This window comes from Scylla paramamosain, chromosome 47 (genome assembly GCF_035594125.1).
Source record: "Scylla paramamosain isolate STU-SP2022 chromosome 47, ASM3559412v1, whole genome shotgun sequence".
NCBI lineage: Eukaryota > Metazoa > Arthropoda > Malacostraca > Decapoda > Portunidae > Scylla > Scylla paramamosain.
The window spans coordinates 6,961,101-6,980,861 of record NC_087197.1 but is presented as its reverse complement, the minus strand read 5'-3'; the positions used below and the strand labels follow the sequence as shown (position 1 = coordinate 6,980,861).

General features: G+C 39.2%; 1 long non-coding RNA gene across 2 annotated transcripts; it reads left to right on the top strand.

Moving 5' to 3' along the window:
* The first annotated feature begins 600 nt into the window (after window positions 1–600).
* LOC135094850 (uncharacterized) lies at window positions 601–8,577 on the top strand. 2 transcript variants are annotated; one of them, XR_010263996.1, is made up of 3 exons: window positions 717–916; window positions 3,791–3,945; window positions 8,184–8,577. It is a non-coding gene; the product is annotated as an uncharacterized LOC135094850 (long non-coding RNA). The 2 variants fall into 2 exon arrangements; XR_010263997.1 differs by lacking the exon at window positions 3,791–3,945 and having other exon boundaries at window positions 601–916.
* Window positions 8,578–19,761: the final 11,184 nt, after the last annotated feature.

The window sequence follows — 19,761 nt, the reverse complement described above, 5'->3', positions numbered from 1 at the left end:
TAAGAATAACAAAAAGTGCAATTGAGCAAGGCGATACACCCACCTCTCGCTTGGAAGTCCTCAAGGGCAATGGTGCTGGTAGGCATACCATACTAAGGCAGTGAGAGGGTTGCCAGCTGTTCAGATAGATCTCATGTTTTGCAAGATAGAATAATAATAATAATAAAAAAACTACATTAAATTTAAAAAATCAGGAAAAAAAAAATGAAAATGTACATGTTTCCTATGCCTCAGATTGGATCATTAAATGCAAAGCACATGTCCCTTTAAATGTCCCCTAGAGGTTTTAAAAATGGCATGGAACACTAAAACTTTATCTCTGAAATATTACCAGAGCACTGGTTGATTTTTTGGAGCAAATATCTCATTTCACCATTTTTGACAAAAATTGGGTCAAAAAGGCTGATATACCCCTTTAACATTGTCCCTCACATGTAAAAAGGGATCAAATTAAGGAAAGAAAACTGGGAAGGAAAATAATACAGATACAACAGCAAAGAACTCACAGGTTCAATAAGGCCACTAAAAGGAACTTCAGGAACCAGTGAGCCATTCTGGCTATCTTCTTGTCAGTATTTCCTGTTCCTTGATTTTCACAGATGCTCAAAGAGCAGGAATCATCTGCAATGTAAGATGGAGATAAATAATATTCTTATAATTTTTAGCAGTGGCAGAGAGCAGACGTATTCAGTGTAGCTCCTGCATTTACTTCAATATTTTGTTACTTTTGAGTCTATTGAGTGCATACTGGGATATATTCCTTAATATAAATCAAGGACAGCACAAGTCCTAAAAACACACATAGTGAGAATGTGTATAAAATATCTGAGGTCCGTGATGAGTGGTAAACAAAGCTCAGTTGGCACCAAGGGGATTAAGCAGGATGCTGCCCCAAATACTTGCGGCACCTGCAAAGGTAAACAAACAATAAGGATGAGGCTTTAATGTGCAATCTGTGTGATAAGTGGCATCATATCACCTATGAGAGCATTTATGTTGATAGAAATTTACAAGTTTTTAATGAGTTATGAACTTGAATCCCTTCACTGGTATTGCAATAAATGCAACATAATCAGTGGTAAAATAGCATCACAAATGACACCACTCCAGGGATGGCAGGATGAGATGGAGTCAAAACTCAAAGTACCAGAAATGAATTCAGAAGAGAAGTTTAAGACAGTGAGGAAGGATTTAGTGGATGTGGAGAGTAAAAAAGTCTAGGGAGATAACTGAGGGTGTGCACCAACGTCAAACCTGCCCTAGAGTCTTACAGGGATGTAATGAAGGAAGAGATGAAACAGATGCATGAACAAAAGGACATTGACAGAGTTCTTGTGGAGAAAGCTGCAACTCAAGTACAGAGTAGACTTGACAAGAAGAATAACATGGTGATCATTGGTGTGCCTGGGCATATTAACAGAAAAGCTAATATTGGTCTTAGGTAGGAGAAAATTAAGCAAGACAAAATTATCATTCATGAAATTTGTGAAGTGGCTGGAGTGGAGATATTTGAGGATGATATGATGGAAATAAAAGAATTGAGAAGTATAATGGAGAGCCCAATAAGGATGACAGAAACAGCAACCTCAAGAAGGGAAGGCCGACTGTAGTAACTATGAGAGAAGGACTAAAGGACAGAGTGCTTAAAAATGCCTACAAAATTAAAGGACACAAACAGCAAAAAACAGGGAAATGCTAAGGAATGTTACTGTCTCTCATGAACAAAGAAGAAAGAAACAAGGACAAAGAGCTGAGAGAAGAAGCAAGACTAAAGAATGCAAGTCAGAAAGAGAGTGAGTTGAGAAAGTTGTACGTGGTGAGGGAAGACCCATGGAAAAGGCATCTGGTAAGATGGAGAAGGTGGTACAGAGAAGATGCAATGAGATCCAGCAATGGGGTCATGGCCAAGCACCCCAACACTATGGAGAAAGGCACAGATATAAAGGACACAGGCGACATGGGAAAGAACCCAATACAGGACATGGGCAGCATAAGAATGAGGAACACAGTACAGGAAAAGAGGAACTTAATACAGGAAGGAGAAGGCCAACAAGTGGAAGGGGCAAGCTCAGTTTAAGTAAATCTCAACCACCTGAAAATATTGTAAATGAGTTTAACACATTACCCACGTTACGGCAATAACAAGATTTGCCTCTGTCACGGCAACCTTTACGTTGGTCTCATGTCAGTCGCATTGGAGCTATCAAGGAGAAAATAAGTACATACCTTCTCTTAGTCCCAATGACTCATATGGCTTCATAAAAGTGATGTCTCACTGGTGGCCCAACACGTGATCACGATATTTTCTTCTACCATATTTACCTAGTTGTATTTACCTAGTTGTGCTTTATGGAAAAAGAGCTATGCTCGTGCTGTCCCATCTCCATATCTTTTAATATCCAACTTAGCCTTGAATCCATGTATACTTTCTGCATTTACTATCTCCTCATCCAGACTGTTCCATACATCAATACTTCTATATGGGAAACTATACTTTTTGACATCTCTTCTACTAGCACTCCTCTTCAGACTCTTTCCATGTCCTCTAGAGTCCCATATATCCCAGACCATTAAGTCGCTCTGGTCCACCTCCTCTACTCCCTCATGTGCTTTATATATCGCAATCAAGTCTCCCCTTTCTCTCCTCTTTTCCAACATTGGTAGATGTATCCTTTCCAGTCTCTCTTCATATAACAAGTCCCTGATACTTGGTACCATCTTCGTAGCTGCTCTCTGAACTTTCTCCAACTTCCTTATATCCTTTTTCTTGTATGGCAACAACACTACTGCTGCATATTCTAGTCTAGGTCTTATCAGCGACACAATCATCTTCCTGACCGTCTCCTCATCCATACATGCAAAGGCCTGCCTTATTCTTCTCAACAAGTTATAGGTTTCTCCTGTAATTTTGCTAATGTGTCTCTCTGGGGTCAGGTTCCCAGTTACTGTAACACCAAGATCCTTTTCCTCTTCTGTCCCACTTAACCTTACACCATTCAACACATAATTTCCTTTTACTCTTCTTTTACTTTTTCCAAATTCTATTACCTTACACTTCTTTAAATTAAATTCCATTTCCCATCTATAACTCCACTCTTGATATCTTGTTCTGGTCTTCTTGTAACGTTTCACAGTCCTCTGCACTCTCAACTTTCTTCAGCAACTTTGCATCATCCACAAAAAGGCTCATGTAGCTGTTCACACTCTCCTTCATATCATTTATATAGACTGCAAACATGACTGGTGCAAGTACTGAGCCTTGGGGTACTCCACTTATAACTTCTCTCCATGATGATTTTTTTTTTATCTTTTACCACTGTTCTCATTTCTCTGTTTGTCAAGAAATTTTCCATCCATATTAGCAGGCCCCTCTATTAGCCCACCATTACGCTTCAACTTCCACAACAATTTCCTGTGTGGCACTTTATCAAAGGCCTTCTTCAGGTCTCAATAAACACTATCAGCCCATCCATCTCTTTCTTGCATTATATCCACCACTCTAGAATAAAAACTCAGTAAGTTTGTAACACATGACCTCCCTCTCCTAAATCCAAATTGTTGCTTTATTATCACTTCCTTTCCCTCTAGGTACTACATCCATTTATCCTTCACCAATCTTTCACATATTTTGCACACCACACTTGTTAGAGACACAGGTCTCTTTACTACCACCTTTGTAGAATGCCACTATGTTGGCTCTCTTCCATTCAATTGGGACTCTGATTTGAATTACGGAGCTTTCAATAACATTATGTATTACCCATGTCAACTGCTGATTGCACTCTTTTAGTATCCACAGTGACACTCCATCAGGTCCAGGGGCCTTCCTAACATCTAGTCCCTCCATCTGTTTCTGGACATCCTCTTCAGTCACTTGGATTTCCCCCAGACTCCTACACCAGCTTTGGAGTCCTCATCTGGGGAGGGTACCATAAATGTCCTCAGGTCGGACTACCTTTCTGTCAACGACCCTAAGTGTCTTGACACCCCTCTCAACTTTTTCTTCAATAACTTCTGCAACATTCGTGGTCTAAGATCTAATTTTCAATCTGTAGAACACCACCTCTCCTCTTCTAACACTCATCTTTTCTTCACTGAAACTCAGGTGTCTGAGGCAACTGACAGTAGCCCCTTTTCTGTTTCCTCCTACTTTCTCTATCCTCATTTTTTATCCAAAGCTGGATGCTGTGTTTATGTGCACAATGACTTAACCTGCTCTCGTGCACATGCTCTTGAATCTTCTGAGTTTTCCACCATCTGGCTACGACTACAGAGTCACTCTCATACTAACTTTATCTGTGCTGTATACCTCTCACCTAACTCCTCTGACGCTTTTTCTCATCCTAAACCTTCTAAACCTTGGTTTAACACAGCTTGCTCTCGTGCTATACATAATAGAGAAGTGGCCCACAAGAGATACTTAAGCCTTCCATCACCAGAATCTCATGCACTTTATATTTCTGCCCGGAACCATGCCAAGTCTGTTCTCCAACTAGCCAAAAACTCCTTCATTAACAGAAAATGTCAAAACCTTTCAAGATCTAACTCCCCTCATGATTTCTGGCATCTAGCCAAAAATATCTCTAACAACTTTGCTTCTTCTTCTTTCCCTCCCTTATTTCAACCAGATGGCACCACTGCTATCACATCTATTTCTAAAGCTGAACTCTTCGCTCAAACCTTTGTTAAAAACTCTACCTTGGACGATTCTGGGCTTGTTCCTCCCTTTCCTCCACCCTCTGACTACTTCATGCCACTTACCACCTTTCAAGATCTAACTCCCCTTGTGACTTCTGGCATCTAGCCAAAAATATCTCCAGTAACTTTGCTTCTTCTTCTTTCCCTCCTCTATTTCAACTAGATGGCACCACTGCTATCACATCTATTTCTAAAGCTGAACTCTTCGCTCAAACCTTTGCTAAAAACTCTACCTTGGACGATTCTGGGCTTGTTTCTCCCTCTCCTCCACCCTCTGACTACTTCATGCCACTTATTAAAATTCTTCGCAATGATGTTTTCCATGCCCTCTCTGGCCTAAACACTCAGAAGGCTTATGGACCTGATGGGGTCCCTCCTATTGTTCTCCGAAACTGTGCCTCCATGCTTGCACCTTGCCTAGTCAAACTCTTTCAGCTCTGTCTGTCAACATCTGCCTTTCATTCTTGCTGGAAGTTTGCCTACATTCAACCTGTTCCTAAAAAGGGTGACCGTTCTAATCCCTCAAACTACCGTCCTATTGCTTTAATTTCCTGCCTATCTAAAGTTTTTGAATCTATCCTCAACAGGAAGATTCGTAAACATCTATCACTTCACAACCTTCTATCTTATCGCCCATATGGGTTCCGTCAAGGCCGCTCTACTGGTGATTTTCTGGCTTTCTTTACTGAGTCTTGGTCATCCTCTTTTAGAGATTTTGGTGAAACTTTTGCTGTTGCCTTGGACATATCAAAAGCCTTTGATAGAGTCTGGCACAAAGCTTTGATTTCCAAACTACCCTCCTACGGTTTCTATCCTTCTCTCTGTAACTTCATCTCAAGTTTCCTTTCTGACCGTTCTATTGCTGCTGTGGTAGACGGTCACTGTTCTTCTCCTAAATCTATTAACAGTGGTGTTCCTCAGGGTTCTGTCTTGTCACCCACTCTCTTCTTATTATTCATTAATGATCTTCTAAACCAAACTTCTTGTCCTATCCACTCCTACGCTGATGATACCACCCTGCACTTTTCCACGTCTTTTCATAGACTTCCAACCCTTCAGGATGTAATCATTTCATGCAGGGAAGCCACAGAACGCTTGACTTATGATCTTTCTAAAATTTCTGATTGGGGCAGAGCAAACTTGGTATTGTTCAATGCCTCAAAAACTCAATTCCTCCATCTATCAGCTTGACACAACCTTCCAGACAACTATCCCCTCTTCTTCAATGGCACTCAACTGTCCCTCTCTTCTACACTGAACATCCTCAGTCTGTCCTTTACTTATAATCTGAACTGGAAATTTCACATCTCATCTCTAGCTAAAACAGCTTCTATGAAGTTAGGCGTTCTGAGACGTCTCTGCCAGTTTTTCTGAGACGTCTCTGCCAGCTGCTAACTCTGTACAAGGGCCTTATCCGTCCATGTATGGAGTATGCTTTACATGTCTGGGGGGGTTCCACTCATACTGCTCTTCTAGACATGGTGGAATTAAAAGCTTTTCGTCTCATTAACTCATCTCCTCTAACTGACTGTCTTCAGCCTCTCTCTCACCGCCGCAATGTTGCATATCTAGCTGTCTTCTACCGCTATTTTCATGCTAACTGCTCTTCTGATCTTGCTAACTGCATGCCTCCCCTCCTTCCGCAGCCTCGCTACACAAGACTTTCTTCTTTCTCTCACCCCTATTCTGTCCACCTCTCTAATGCAAGAGTTAACCAATATTCTCAATCATTCATCCCTTTCTCTGGTAAACTCTGGAACTCCCTGCCTGCTTCTGTATTTCCACCTTCCTATGACTTGAATTCCTTCAAGAGGGAGGTCTCAAGACACTTATTCATCAATTTTTGACCACTGCTTTGACCCTTTTATGGGACTGGCATTTTAGTGGGCATATTTTTTTATTGGATTTTTGTTGTCCTTGGGCAGTGTCCTTCCTACATAAAAAAGAAAAAAAAAAAACCCATTTCCTCACTCATCTCACTCTGCCACACAAATGTTTTCTCTTTTGTGAATACTGATTGAAAACTCGTGTTCATTATCTCTGCCAATTGAGCTGGATCCTCACACATTTGGCCATTCACCTTCAATCTGCTTATTCTTTCTCTATTTTTCATTTTGCTGTCACATATCTGAAGAATAATTTTGGTTCCTCTCTGCATTTGTCCATAACATCTTTCTCATAATTTTTCCTTTTTTTCTCTAATAACCCTTACATATTCATTTCTTGTAGTTGTGTAGTTTTCCCATAGCTCCTGCGTATTTTTCCTCCGCCATCTATTCCATGCCGTTTCCCTCTCCTCTCTAGCTATTTCACATCTTCTATTATACCAGTCATTGTTATATCTTCTCTTTGTCTCTACTTTTGGTACATATCTTTTCACTCCCTCTTCATAAATATTAATGAAAGCTTCCCATTTCTTTTCCACATTACTTGCTGTGATAAGTGTACTCCAGTCCGCTTCACCAAAGTATCTCCTCATTTGTTCAAAATTTGACTTACCATAATTAAATCTTTCACTTTTTATAATCTTCACATCTATTTCCTTCTCTTTTTTCTTTAATACAAAACCTTATCATGACATGGTCGCTTTTTCCTTGTGGACAACTATAATTCATGTCTTCTATAATATCTGTTTCTTTTGATAATACTAAATCAAGTCTTGATGGCTCCTCTCCTCCTCTGTAGCTAGTGTTTTCCTCAACCCAGTCATAATATTGTTCATTGCCAGTTTCAGAACCTTATCTCTCCATGAGTCTTCTCCTCTTGTGTTCCACTCCTCCCAATTTATCTCTTTACAATTAAAATCTCCCATTATAACAATTTTGTTGTTTTCTTTAATTTTCTTTACAAGCCATTCTTTTGTCTCACTCAGCAACTGTTCATGCTCTTGTCTATTCCAGGTCTTTGTTTTTGGTGGGACATACACCACTGTGACATATCATAATCCTCTTCTTCCATTTATTAGTTGTAAGTTTAGGCCTTCCACCTAGCCTTCTGCCTTTTCCACACTCTTCACCCTGATACCCTTTTTAACAAGCATCATCACTCCACCTCCTCCTTTTCCACATCTGTTTCTTATCCACATATTGTACTTTCCCCCTCCTAAATTTGGTGTCTCTGAATCTCTTAGTTTAGTTTCTACCATTGCCATGATGTCTGGTTCATTTGCTTTTATAAATTCATTCACTTCATCCATCACCGAAACCAAACCATCCACATTAGTGTATGCCACTGTCCACTGTGTGTTGGGCCACCAGTGTAGCACTTACTCAGTGTACCACCAGTGGCCCAATTCACCATACTCAAATATTTTATTCATCTGTTGTGTCTTGGGCCACTCATGTACCAATGATTTTCAAGTAAAAAAAAAATTGTAATAAGTTAATATCACAGTTTTTTATCAGATTTAAATATAATTGATAATAATTGATATGGAAATACTATGCAATGATTTGTTAACATCTTTAGGTGTTTTTGGTATGCAGGAAATGGATCCTTCGTCATTCTACAGCAGTCGTTTTGAGCAAGAAAGCTCTGATGAAGATTTCATTCCCTCCAATTTGAGCGACTCAAGTAACAGTGAAGAAAGTGAAGCAGGAGGAGAGACAGAAGATGATGATGGATCAGATGAAGTAGAGGGGAAGACAGATGATGATTCTGTACCAGCCATACAGGGATGGGGGCCTGTTTCTTCCAAACAGCATTCCTATACCTTTAGTAGTAAAAAAGAGCTGGTTATTTTGCCTCAAGTAAACTCAGTCACAGGCAAACCATTATTGATATGTGTAAATAATTCATAAGTGATGCTCTTTTGGACACAACAGTTAATCAGCCAAATGTATATGCTCAACAAAAAATAAATAGCACCACTGACAAGGAGGTCACGTCTCATTTAATGAAAACCCACAACTAGGGAAGAAATAAATAAGTTCATAGGTATAATTGTATGCATGGGAATTGTTGCAATGCCAGAAATTTCTTCCTATTGGAGTAAGAACAAGCTGTATTCTGATTCTTATGTCAGCAGTGTGATGACAAGAGAGACTTGAAATCCTTCTTAGGTGTATACATTTCAGGGATAATACTGAAGTTGATGATCCAGCTAATCCATTATTCAAGATGTGACCCTTGATCACTGCCATTATGGACTGCTGTCAGGCTGTTCATAAACCAGGCCCATTTTTGTAATTGATGAGAGTATGGTTCCCCTTAGGGGCAGAATTAATGTAAGGCAGTATCTTCCTGGGAAAGCACATAAATATGGCTTCAAGTTGTACAAGGTATGTATTCCAAGTGGCTATACATGGAATTTCAAGATTCATGCCAGAAGTCAAAAAAAGAGTCAGGGACTAAACTCCACAGAAAGCCTAACAGTAGAACTTTGTGAAGAGCTATTTGACCAGGGTGCCACCCTTTATGCTGATAACTACTATTGTTCAGTGACATTAGCAGAGTACCTATCGGATAAAAAAAACTTATCTAAAGGGCACAAGAAAATACCTTCCCAAGGAAGTTACTCAAAGTAAACTCAGAAAGAATGAAATGAAAGGACAGGAGAACAGCAAGGGCATGAGTTTTCAAATGGAGGGATAAAAGAAATGTACTGACTATTTCAACTCTGCCTGAACACAGTGATCAATTAGTTCCCAGTGGCATGATAAAAAGACACAAAGAAGAAGTTTTCAAAACCAGAAAGTGTAATGGCATACAACAGGGCAAACAAGGTGTGGATGTCTCTGACCAATACACATCCTATTACAGTCCACTGAGAAAGAGCAAAAAAATGGTACAGAAAGTTGGCCTTTGAACTGACTGCTGGACTCTTAGTTGTAAATACATGGGTTCTCCATTGCCAGTACTTCCCTATGGCTAAGATGAATCAGCTGCAATTTCAAGAGGCTTTAGTGTATTTGCTCACTGGAAATGAACCTGAGAACATTAGACCTGGGAAAAGTTCTGGAGTCATATCAGGAAAAAGGAGCCCTCATATACTGACTGAGAAAGATGGACCTAAGAGATATACAAGAAAAAGATGTTGTGTTGTGGCTGCTACAAAAAATCTCACTTTCTGAAGGATTCAAGGTAGCTAGAAATAAAGCTGGAAGAGTAAACACATTCTGTTTTGAGTGTGAAGATAAGACACACCTCTGTATCATATGCTTTGCTGAGAAGCACAGTGCATAAAATACATGCAAGCAATACTTTCTTTTCATCATAAGGAAAACATTGTTATATAGCATGTTACTGTACTCAAGATTATTGTTTTGTGAAGCTGTATCTATTTCAGGATCATTATAAAAAAAAAAAGTTTCTTTCACTAAGATGTTAATTTTAGTATTAAAAATACCGAAGGCTTCCATGCTATAAAACAATGTGTGGCATTGATCAAAGGAGTTAGAGTAATCATACTAATTGTCTTCAAGCATAAATACAAGTTCTTAGAAATCTAATTATATTAAGTTTCTGCTTTATTTAATTATTTATTTTATCAGTATAGATGGTTTTCAGTTACACAACTCCATTCTGCATTGAAGATTGTTTGTTTGCCTGTTTATTTTACCATGTCTTATTTTTCATATGAAAAAAATAATATTATGTTCTGGAGTCTCAACATATTGCTCGAAAATAAATTTGAATACATATTCCTGTGTTTCATTTTCCGCTTATTCATGTTCCTTGGTAATGTTTGAAAGTCAAGAAAATGTCCGATCAGTAATTGCGAAGGAGAAAATGAGTTTAAATATATACTCCTGTTTACTCATCATTGCACCATTGATGTACCAAGTCGCCATAGAGAAATGTAGTTAGTGGTACACCCGTAGAACAAGAAGTGGGTAACGTGTTAAAGTTGTATTCTGCAATGTGGATGTGCCCACTCTAGATAAACTAAGGGAAATGAAAACAAGAGTACAGGATAATGAAGATAAGCCTTGTATCATAACACTGCAAGAAGTTAAACCTAAGAATTTCAGATCCAATGTATTATCATTGGAATATAGTATTGATGGATATAAAATAATTGAAAAAAAATATTACTAATACAAAAGAAGGTAGAGGCCTGCTAATTTATGTATGTAAAGATGTAAACTTTAACAATATAACTGTGGAACAAAAATACTGCAAGTATCTGTGGACAGAGGTAAAAGGAATGACTGAAACCATATTAATTACAACCATATATAAAGTCCAAGTGTTGAACCAGTGAGAATGAAAAACTACTGAAATTAACGAAAGAAATAAACAATAAGCAAACAGCATACAAGATCATTTTAGGGGATTTAATGTACCATTTATTAACTGGACAAACAACACCACAACAGGAGGATGAAACAGTATAGAGTACAAGTTTATTGAGACAGAGAGAGAGAAGGCACCTTGACACAACACATTAAGGACATCACAAGGTATAGAGAGGGGCCAAAAGGAAGTGTTGTAGACCTAGTATTTACCAGTGAGGAAGAAGCAGTTGGAGAAATTAGAATAGAAAGTCCCACTGGGTGAAGCAATCATGCCGGCATTACGAAAGTCCTACTGGGTGAAGCGATCATGCCTGCATTACGGAAGTCCTTTTCGGTGAAGTGATCATGCCTGCATTACTTTCACCTATGAGGCTGAAGTTCAAGGCAGGACTTGTTATACCAAAACATACATATATGAGAGAGCAGACTATGACCTTATGAGACACAGACTGGACATAAATTGGGAGTACTTAGGTGAGGGAGACATAGAGAAAATGTGATCAAAGTTTAGAATTAGAGTGGATGAAGCAATAAAAGAGTGTGTACCAGTAAAGGAGGTCTGGGCATCAAGGAAACAAACTAACAAGGAATTACTGATGAACCAAAAACTGTGGTTGAAAATCAAAAGAAAAAAACATCTTTAAGCAAGACTCAAACAACTGATGAAGTGTGGGGATAACAGTAGAGAACTTCAGGAAGTGGATAAGGAGTATAAATTAACAAATAACCACACAGGAGGAGGCAGTAGACACCTGCCAAATGATAATTACTCCCAGTGAGGTCTAAAGCACTTAATCAGGGGGTGCTGAGAACTTTTCATTGAACCCACCTGTGACCTCACTGAATGCTTCCCTTTGTCTCATTACACAGGGGACCAGTCAAAGCCTACCCTCTAAAGACAACTATCTTCCTTCACACAAAACTACATCCACCTAATTACACACACATCCTTCACTCAAAATTCAAAATCAATATGGTGACTCCTACACCAGCCACTAAGTCCCCATCTGGAGAGGGGGCCACAAATGTCCCCAGTCTGACTACTCTTCTGGTATCAACCCTAAGTGTCTTAGCATCCCCCTCAACTTTTTCTTCATTAACTTCAGCAACATTCGCAGTCTTAGATCTAATTTTCAATCTGTAGAACACCACCTCTCCTCTACTAAACCTCATCTTTTCCTCAGTGAAACACAGGTGTTTGAAGCAACTGACAGCAGCCCCTTATATGTTCCTTCCTACTTTCTCTATCCTCATTTTCAATCCAAAGCTGGATGTTGCATCTACATGAACAATGACTTAACCTGCTCTCATGCCCATGCTCTTGAATCTTCCGGGTTTTCGATCATCTACTACAGTCACTCTTAAGCTAAATTTATCTGTACTGTGTACCTCTCACCTAACTCCTCTGACTATAAGGAATTCTTTGACTACTTAACTTCCAAATTAGAGCACATGCTTACTCTTTTCCCTTTTGCAGAGATCTCCATTCTTCAAAACTTCAATGTTCATCACCAGCTTTGGCTTTTCTCTAACTTCACTGACCATCCTGGTGAACTAGTCTTTAACTTTGCTATCCTCTACAACTAGAGAAACCAGTGCAACAACCTATTCATATTCCTGACCGTTTTGGAGATATCCACAACATTCTTGACCTTTTCCTAACCTCTAATCCTTCTCCTTGTGCTGTTACCCGAGATGCACCCGACATTCTTGACCTTTTCCTAACCTCTAATTCTGCTCATATCTGTATCTTGTCCTATCACTCCAATCCCTCCTCTGGATCCCCTAAAGCATTCTTTTCTTTTTTTTTTTTATATGTAGGAGGGACACAAGAGAAACAAAAATCTAACAAAAAAAAAAAAAGCCCACTGAGATACCGGTCCTGAATAGGGTCTGAGGTGGTGGTCAAAAATTGAAGAATAAGTGTCTTGAAACCTCCCTCTTGAAGGAGTTCAAGTCACAGGAAGGTGGAAATACAGAAGCAGGAAGGGAGTTCCAGAGTTTACCAGAGAAGGGGATGAATGACTGGGAATACTGGTTAACTCTTGCATTAGAGAGGTGGTCAGAATAGGGGTGAGAGAAAGAACAAAGTTTTGTGCAGCGAGGCTGTGGGAGGAGGAGAGGCATGCAGTTAGCAAGATCAGAAGAGCAGTTAGCATGAAAATAGCAGTAGAAGGTAGCAAGACATGCAACATTCTGGCGATGAGAAAGAGGTTGAAGACAGTCAGTTAGAGGAGAGGAGCTGATGAGATGAAAAGCTTTTGATTCCACCCTGTCTAAAAGAGTGATACAAGTGGAATCCCCCCAGACATGTGAAGCATACTCCATACATGGACAGATAAGGCCCTTGTATAGAGTTAGCAGCTGGGGGGTAAGAAAAACAGGTGGAGACATCTCAGAATGCCTAACTTCATAGAAGCTGTTTTTAGCTAGAGACGAGATGTGAAATTTCCAGTTTAAATTATAAGAAAAGGACAGACTGAGGATGTTTAGTGTAGAAGAGGGGCCAGTTGAGAGTCACTGAAGAAGACAGGATAGTTGTTTGGAAGGTTGTGTCGAGATGATAGATAAAGGAATTGAGTTTTTGAGGCATTGAACAATACTAAGTTTGCTTAGAGAGATTAGAAGTCAGGCATTCTGTGGCTTCCCTGTGTGAACTAAAGGGTTGGATGTCTGTGAAAAGATGTGGAAAAGTGCAGGGTGGTATCATCATCGTAGGAATGGATAGGGCAAGAAGTTTGGTTTAAAAGATCATTGATGAATAATAGGAAGAGAGTGGGCAAGAGGACAGAATCCTGAGGAACACCATTGTTAATAGATTTAGGAGAACAGTGACTATCTACCACAGCAGCAATAGGACGGTCAGAAAGGAAACTTGAGATGAAGTTACAGAGAGAAGTATAGAAGCCGTAGGAGGGTAGTTTGGAAATCAAAGCTTTATGTCAGACTCTATCAAAAGCTTTTGATATGTCAGGCAACAGCAAAAGTTTCACCAAAATCTCTAAAAGAGGATGACCAAGACTCAGTAAGGAAAGCCAGATCACAAGTAGAGTGTCCTTGACGGAACCCATACTGGCAGTCAGAAAGAAGGTTGTGAAGTGTTAGATGTTTCATAATCTTCTTGTTGAGGATAGATTAAAAAACTTTAGATAAGCAGGAAATTAAAGCAATAGGACAGTAGTTTGAGGGATTAGAATGGTCTCCTTTTTAGGAACAGGCTGAATGTAGGCAAACTTCCAAGAAGAAGGAAAGGTAGATGTTAACAGACAAAGGTGAAAGAGTTTGACTAGGCAAGGTGCAACCATGGAGGCACACTTTCAGAGAACAGTAGGAGGGACTCCATCATGTCCATAAGCCTTCCAAGGGTTAAGGCCAGGAAAGGCATGGAAAACATCATTGCAAAGAATTTTAACAAGTAGCATGAAGTAGTCAGAGGGTGGAGGAGAGGGAGGAACAAGCCCTGAATTTTCCAAGGCAGAGTTTTTTAGTAAAGGTCTGAGTGAAGAGTTCAGCTTTAGAGATAGATGTGATAGCAGTGGTGCCATCTGGTTGAAAAAAAAGGAGGGAAAGAAGAAGCAAAGTTATTGGAGATGTTTTTGGATAGATGCCAGAAGTCACGAGGGGCATTAGATCTTAAAAGATTTTGACACTTTCCATTAATGAAGGAGTTTTTGGCTAGTTGGAAAACAGACTTGGCAGGGTTCTGGGTAGAAATATAAAATGCATGAGATTCTGGTGATGGAAGGGTCAAGTACCTTTTGTGGGCCACCTATCATGTATATCACGAGAACAGGCTGTGTTAAACCAGGGTTTAGAAGGTTTAGGATGAGAAAAAGAGTGAGGAATGTATGCCTCCATGCCAGACACTATCACTTCTGTTATGCACTCAGCACACAAAGATGGGTCTCTGACATGGAAGCAGTAATCATTCCAAGGAAAATCAGCAAAATACCTCCTCAGGTCACTCCAACTAGCAGAGGCAAAATGCCAGAAGCACCTCTGCTTAGGGAGATCCTGAGGAGGGATTGGAGTGATAGGACAAGATACAGATATGAGATTGTGATTGGAGGAGCCCAACGGAGAAGAGAGGGTAACATCATAAGCAGAAGGATTAGAGGTTAGGAAAAGCTCAAGAATGTTGTGCATATCTCCAAGACAGTCAGGAATAGGTGCCTCTGGCATTTTGCCTCTATTAGTTGGGGGAACCTGAGGAGTTATTTTGCTAATTTTCCTTGGAATGACCACTACTTTCATGTCAGAGACCCATCTGTGTGTGCGGAATGCATAAGAGAGGTGATAGTGTCTGGCATGGAAATGTACATTCTTCACTCTTTTTCTCGACCTAAACTTTTTAAACTGTGGTTTAACACAGACTGTTCTTGTGCTTTATATGACAGAGGTTGCCCATAAAAGGTACTTGAGACTTTCATCACCTGAATCTTATGCACCTTATATTTCTGCCCAGAATCATGTCAAGTCTGTTCTCCAACTAGCCAAAAACTCCTTCATTAATAGAAAGTGTCAAAATCTTTCAAGATCTAACTCCCCTCTTGACTTCTGGCACTTATCCATAAACATCTCCAATAACTTTGCTTCTTCATTTTTCCCTCTTTTATTTCAACCTGATGTCACCACTGCCATCTCATCTACTTCTAAAGCTGAACTCTGCAGAAACCTTTGCTAAAAACTCCACCTTGGGTGATTCAAGGTTTGTTCCTCCCTCTCCTCCACTGTCTAAATACTTCATGCTACCTATTAAAATCCTTCACAATATTTTCCATGACCTCACTGTCCTTTTATGGACCTGATAGGATTCCTGCTATTCTCTAAAACTGTGCCTCCATGATTGCACCTTGCCTAGTCAAACTCTTTTAGCTGTGTCTATTAACATCTACCTTTCCTTCTTGCTGGAAGTTTGCCTACATTCAGCCTGTTCCTAAAAAGGGTGACCATTCTAATACCTCAAACTACTGTACCATTGTTTTAATTTATTGCCTACCTATTTTTTAAATCTATCCTCAACAGGAAGATTCTTAAACGTCTATCACTTCACAATCTTCTATCTGATTGTTAGTATGGATTCCGTCAAGGCCACTCTACTGGTGATCTGGCTTTCCTTACTGAGTATTGGTCATCCTCTTTTAGAGTGTTGGTGAAAAATTTGACGTCTTAGAGATATCAAAAGCTTTTGATAGAGTCTGGCACAAAACTTTGATTTCAAAATAACCCTCCTACAGCTTCTATCCTTCACTCTGTAACTTCATCCCCGGCCAGCTGCTAAGCTGGCATCTGTGGGAACATCCATTAAATTCGTCCCCAATAAAGACACAGGACGGGGGTGCTGGGAGGGAAGAAGGGAATGGAGATCTGAGGTTTGAAGAGTCCAGCTGCTTCATCACTCTCTCGCTAACTGCAAACTCTCTCCCTATCTAAACACTTATGTTTTAAAATTTAGTATGGGGCTGTTTGGAGGCCTGGGTGAAAACTAAATATACTATGGGAAAGAACAACTCTTCTGGTATATGATCTATCAATTTCAACTCTCAAATAGGAATGGGAGTGGAGGAAATTGAGTGGGAAAACATCACTGCAAAGGATCTTAATGGGTAGCATGAAGTAGTCAAGAGGGTGCAGGAGTGGGAAACAAGCCCTGTCATCCAAAGTAGAACTTTTAGCAAAGGTTTGAGTGAAGAGTTCAGCTTTAGAAGTAGATGAGATAGCAGTGGTGGCATCAGGTTGAAATAAAAGAGGGAAAGATGAAGAAGGAATGTTATAAAGATGTTTTTGGCTAGGTGGCAGAAGTCACGAGGGGAGTTATATCTTGAAAGATTTTGACACTTTCTATTGATGAAGAAGACACTTGTTTAGGTCATGTTGATATAGATTGGTCCAATTGGACAAAGCCTGTGTTAACTTATACTGTATAGGAAATTAATGGATCAGGATTGACTACTTTTACATTTTTTTTATGTATATGTACATATATAGACCTTATTTATTAATACGATAAAGAACTAAATTTTGACATAGGGGAAAAAACTTTTTCGGAGTGAGTGAGTTTTTTTGGGTGGGTTTTTTTAATGCCAACCCTGCTTTGTATGAGTTATAATCCAAAGGAAGTTAATTTTCTGTACTGTAGAAGAGAACAAAATAGCTACATAGTAATGCCAGTATTAAGGGGACCAGGCTAAAAGTACTTTTAGTAACCAGTTTTACTTTTACTGACAAAAGTTCCTTAAAAGTAATATATAATCACTTTTAAGACCTGAAAGACTTTTATTGGTTAGGAGTGGTGAAGGGTACTCCTATGCACCCAAAATTATTTTTAGGCTGCAGATGACAGCCCAATGCCTCAATTTTCATCAAAAGGAGAGGTGCCCTATGAGAGAATAGTGATGCTCAGCTGATAGTGTTCTGCATGCCCTTGGTGACATTTTATATGTGATAGAACTTGTGAGGAATTCACTAGGGAGTTGCACTGTAGGGAATAAGATTGGATAAAGGCCATAACATTGGTACAACACAGCCAACCATCAGCCAAAACCCTTGAGGCTCACACACTACAAGCACTACACGGCATCTTCAGATTTATTCTCTCTCTCTCTCTCTCTCTCTCTCTCTCTCTCTCTCTCTCTCTCTCTCTCTCTCTCTCTCTCTCTCTCTCTCTCTCTCTCTCTCTCTCTCTCTGATGGATATTATGATGAGACAAACACATTATATAAGCTGCAGGATTCCCCACTGTCACATATATAAGAATTACTGCATTCAGAGACTAGGAGGAAGAATATGTAAATAAAACATGAAATAAAGCTAACTGTGGAATGCAATTATAGCTCATGACACCGAAATCCATTTTAAATTGTGTTTTGGCAAATGTGTGTGTATTTACCTAGTTGTATTTACCTAGTTGTATTGTATAGGGCACAAGCCAAAGCTCATTTTGTCCTGTCTCCATAACCATGTTTATCCAGTTTCTCTTTAAACATGTGTACAATTTTTGCCACAACTACCTCTTCCTTCAAATCATTCCAGATTTTAATAGTTTGATATGAGAAGCTAGTATTTCTTGATGTTGCTTGAACTTTACTTTCTTCCCATGCCCCTTCGTCTGTCTCTCTCCCTCCTCTATCTGTGGTACCAAGTCATTTCTGTCTATTCTTTCTATATTGTTTGCTAATTTACATATTTTTATCTGGTCTCCTCTTTCTCTTCTCTCTAGTTTTGTTGGTAATCCAATCTCTTCAAGTTTTTCTTCATAGCTTAAGTCTTCCAATTCTGGTATCATCTTTATCACTATCCTTTATCACATGATCACTTTTTCCCAGTGGACTCAATGCATACTTGGTCTGCTTTCTGGGGCTTTTGTAAACACTAAGTCCAACTGTGATGGTTCTTCTTCTCTGCATCTCATAGGCACATTCACCCAGTGTCTCACTGTATTCACCATCATGGTATACATAAGTTCTTTGCTCCATGACCCAACATTTTCTTTCATTTCCATCTCCTCCCAGTCAATTCCTTTAGTGTTGAAGTCGCCTACTAAGAGCACTTTGTTACTTTTCTCATCATTTCTTCTATGCTATTTCTTGTTTCTAGTTGCATAGTTTTATATCTATTGGTCTCCCATGCATTAGGTTTTGGTGGTATGAATGTCACAATAACTTTTCTTTTTTCACTTCCTTTGATCTTAATCACAACACTCAAAGTTTCTGCCATTCCATCACCATATTCCACTTCCTCAACAACAATATCCTCTTTTACCAATATCACCACTCCTCCTCCTCCTCCCTTTCCTTTTCTGTCTCTCCTCCATGTGGTATAAACTTCCTTTGCAAATCTCATCTTCATTCTGTATTTTACCTAGTTGTATTTACCTAATTGTGGTTTATGGGAGGAGACTAATCTCATGGTATCCCATCTTTATATCTATCTAGTTCGGTCTTAAAAGCACTGACAGTTTCAGCATTTATAATGTCTTCACTGACTTCATTCCATTTGTTCACACTTCTGTGAGGAAAACTATACTTCTTAATGTCTCTTCTACGGTTAACTTTCTTCAACTTTTTATTGTGTCAGCTTGTACTCTTTCTAATTTTATAATATTCCTCTTTGTATGAGGAGACCACACCATTGCCGCATATTCCAATCTTGGTCTTATCATGGAAATCAACAACTTTTTTATGATTTCTTTATCCAAATATGAGAATGCCATTCTTACTCTTTTAAAAAAATTCATCATCTCTCCAGTAATTTTAATTTTATCAATGTGTCCAGAGTCAAATTTTCAGTAACTGTCACTCCCAATCCATTTCCTCTTCTGACTTCTTTAACTTCAAACATTATCGGTTCTGACACTGACCCATGTGGGACACCATCAGTTACTTTCAGCCAACATGAATTTTGGTCTTGTATTACAGTTCTGATCTATCATCCAGATAATCCTCCATCCACTCCAGCAGTCTTCCTCTAATTTTTCCATAATTTTTTTGTGTGGTACTTTGTTAAATGCTTTCTTCAAGTCTAAGTAGACACTATCCACTCATCCGTCTCTCTCCTGCACAATACCGACTACCCTTGAATAAACAGACAATAAGCATGGAGCATGATCTTCCCCTCTCAAACCCAAATTGATAATTTACTAAAACTTTATCTCTTTCTAAGTGTTCCATCCATCTTTCACATAATTTTCCTAAAACACTAGTCAAGGACACTGGTCTATGATTTTGTGGATTTTCCTTATTTCCTCCTTTGTATATTGGTGTAATATTTGCTCTCTTCCAATCTTTTGGTACTCTTCCCTGTGATAGTGATGTCACCACTAGAC